The sequence below is a fragment of the Macrobrachium rosenbergii genome, chromosome 48 (genome assembly GCF_040412425.1).
Source record: "Macrobrachium rosenbergii isolate ZJJX-2024 chromosome 48, ASM4041242v1, whole genome shotgun sequence".
NCBI lineage: Eukaryota > Metazoa > Arthropoda > Malacostraca > Decapoda > Palaemonidae > Macrobrachium > Macrobrachium rosenbergii.
Window position 1 is genome coordinate 3,381,780 of NC_089788.1, and position 3,722 is coordinate 3,385,501.

The window sequence follows — 3,722 nt, forward strand, 5'->3', positions numbered from 1 at the left end:
TAATAATAATAATAATAATAATAATAATAATTAATTTCCTTCCAAACGAAGGTAATCGCAATGACGTTGGAACGTGATGGTAAACAAAGTACCATTAAAATTGATTGATTGATTATAGCTACTAAAACTGGCGTCACAGCACCTAGGTTACTGACGCCATGCCATTAAAAAGAGAGAGAGAGAGAGAGAGAGAGAGAGAGAGAAAGTACAAATTTTAATATTATAGTTGAACTATAAAAATATAAATTCCTGAGAGAGAGAGAGAGAGAGAGAGAGAGAGAGAGAGAGAGAGAGAGAGAGAGAGAGAGAGAGAGAGAGAGAGAAGGGGGTAAAAATTTAATGTTATAGTTGAATTATAAAAAAATATAAAGTCCTGAGAGAGAGAGTACAAATTTTAATGTTATAGTTGAATTATAAAAAAAATACAAAGTCCTGAGAGAGAGAGAGAGAGAAGCCCAAATAATATGGAAAGCCCGCTCCCCCCCCAAAAAAAAAATGAATTAACAAGCAGCAAATCAATAACGAAGAATAATAAGAAAGTGAAAACGGCGTAACATGTACAGAGGACAATCACGGACTCTGGAGTCCCTCCTACCAGGAGAAGCTTCCGAGAGCGACTGACTGTCTCAGAAGTCAAAGCGGCCGCCTGTGGCACCGATGGCACCTCTCTCTCTCTCTCTCTCTCTCTCTCTCTCTCTCTCTCTCTCTCTGTCTGTGTAGTCGAGAGCTCAGTCACAAGGCAGCTGTGCCGGAAGAAAGGTGTGTGTGTGTGTGTGTGTGTGTGCGTACGCGCGCGCGCATCTTGTTGTGGAAAGCGAGGAAACTTGAAAAATCAAAAGCGGCAGTCTTTTGTTTTTATATAATATTAATCAACAACTGTCTTTGATTCTTTGATAAAGAACATCAAGAAAGTGAACAATTCGTTGGCAAAAATGGAGAGATAACACACAGTGAAGCCAAAAAAAAAAGGATATATATATATAAATTTGGATTCGTCGTCAATCCCTGAATCTTCTCCCGGGAGAAATAGCTTTTTTTATATATTGTTGATGAGCTATAAAATGAAGGTAGGTGCTGATTGTTATTATTTTTATGACGAAACTGTACTAAGATTAATCACCTCTCTCTCGCTCTCTATTCATCTATATGTTTTTGAGTATATATTATATACATACACACACACACACACACACACATATATATATATATATATATATATATATATATTAAATATTATAAATATTAATATAGTTCATAAATATTAATATACAATATATATATATATATATATTTGTATATATACTGCATATATATATATATATACATATACATACATACATATATACAGAACTCTTGGGAAATGATTCCTTTTATTAAACACCGTTCAAAAAGAAAAAGGAAAATCAAGCGAATATATATATATATATATATATATATATATATATATATATATATATATATATATATATATATATATACATATATATATATATATATATATATATATATATATATATATATATATATATATATATATATATATAAACAGGATTGTCGTTGAAACATCTCTTCGTTTTGACACGTGCATCCTCTGAGCGGTTCGCATTTGGAAAACAGCGAGCAACAAGGAAGCGCTTATATTTTAATAGGCTTTCGAATGGCGTGTGTGTGTGTGTGTGTGTGTGTGTGTGTGTGTGTGTGTTTGTGTGTGTGTGTGTACGAAAAATTTACATCTCGTTGTTGTTTTGTCTTATTTAATTAATTTTTTTTTTAGATTTTTAAATTTTGAAGTTTTAATGTCGTCATCTCTTTTATACACCTGGATTATCTAATTTAACTTGACACAAATTTTGTCAATTATTTTCCTTTTTTTTCTGAAATATTATGAAGATGCTACTACTACTACTACTACTACTACTACTACTACTACTACTACTAATAATAATAATAATAATAATAATAATAATAATAATAATAATAATAATAATAATAAATGGAAGTTTATGCACAGACGATTCATTCGTAATTCGAAAGTGCGAGTAATTATCACCTAATTTTCTTACGAAGCAAAATAATAATAATAATAATAATAATAATAATAATAATAATAATAATAATAGTGAAATAACTGGGACTTGTGAATATTGATTTTTACAACAGACGGTAGCATCGTCTATTATATAATGTAGTATATTTCGCAGAACGTACGTACACAAGCCTGTTGTTTTATCACACACTTTGGATACATTGAGAGAGAGAGAGAGAGAGAGAGAGAGAGAGAGAGAGAGAGAGAGAGAGAGAGAGAGAGAGACGTCTAGACTATTTTGGAACACGGGAGGGACATTTACGGAAAAATAGAGCAGAAAAGGTGACCTTTATTGCTGCAAGCACTTTTTGAAAAATTTTTTTTATTACTTTTGTCTTCTAATTATATATTTATTTTATTTGGTGTTTCCTTTCCCATTCGGTTTTTCTCATTTTTCACATGTATTCTATTTTATGTGAATAATAATATTATAGTAAAAAATTATGAAAATGATAATGGAGTAAATGTTTGCAAGATAGTGACCTCAACAAGGAATCTTAATTAATTTTTCTGAGACATTCGTACGTATGGTTGTTATTGAAAATCTTCCCATAAATAAAAATTATTAGTCATAACAAACGCTTATGTGAAAATTCATACCACGCAAAATAGTTCTACGAATCTGAATATACATACATACATGTATACATCACTTATTATCTCTAATACTTAAAGGTTAATGATAAGTTTCAATACTATTTGAAAGAGCTATGGGCCTTTAACTTAAGTTTACAGACTTACACTACTGGTTATGCCTTTAACTATGTACAATGTTTGTTGACTGATATCTACACAGTGACATGGAATTGTAACGCCAGATTCCCAACAATCAATCAATAATGCTGTAAAATTCAATACTCTCAAGTGTCCCAGTTATTTCATCATTACGTCACCATTATCATCATGATGTTATTATATAATTTCCTATTCTTTAAACTAAAATTATTTTTGCAGTTATTTTTGTTTAAATAACGATAATTCTTGCTCTCCAACTTAAAGGGTTTTCAGAATTGTTTCACTGAGATGTTTATAATGTTTGAATAAAGCTTGAGAGATTACAGCGGTCAGTTAAACAGATTATTAATTCATATCAGTAAGCGGCTTACGAGTGAAATTAAGAAAGTTATGATATTATATCTAGCTTTGGTTGATAAGCGTTAATATTGTCACGGGTATTGACCAAACTATTACACAGAACAAATATATTATTATTATTATTATTATTATTATTATTATTATTATTATTATTATTATTATTATTATTATTATTACCCTATTCATATTAACAATTATTATTATTATTATTGATTATTATTATTCATTATTCAGAAGATGAACGGTGTTCATATGGAACAAAATAACAGAAGGTAAGGGGAAATACTGAAACAGTTATTGAAAAGAAAAAATAAACTAACAAAGAATATAAACAGATAAATTCGAAAGAAATATTAGAAGGTACAAAGAAATACAGAAAGAAGAGATAGTTATATATATATATATATATATATATATATATATATATATATATATATATATATATATATATATATATATATGATTATATATAACCTAATAGTGACAATATTACCATTAGCAAGTCTTTGGGCAGTTCTATAGTAAAACAATAATTCTCCAA

The 3,722-nt window shown here is 29.0% G+C and overlaps 1 protein-coding gene across 2 annotated transcripts in view; it reads left to right on the forward strand.

Annotated features, from left to right (window-relative positions):
* The first annotated feature begins 727 nt into the window (after positions 1-727).
* LOC136831185 (bestrophin-2a-like) overlaps positions 728-3,722 on the forward strand; it is a 302,394-nt gene continuing 299,399 nt past the window's right edge. For both annotated transcript variants that reach the window (XM_067091164.1, XM_067091165.1), the window contains exon 1: positions 728-1,067. The gene's annotated coding sequence lies outside the window, so the exon portion shown is untranslated. The remainder of the gene's footprint in view (positions 1,068-3,722) is intronic.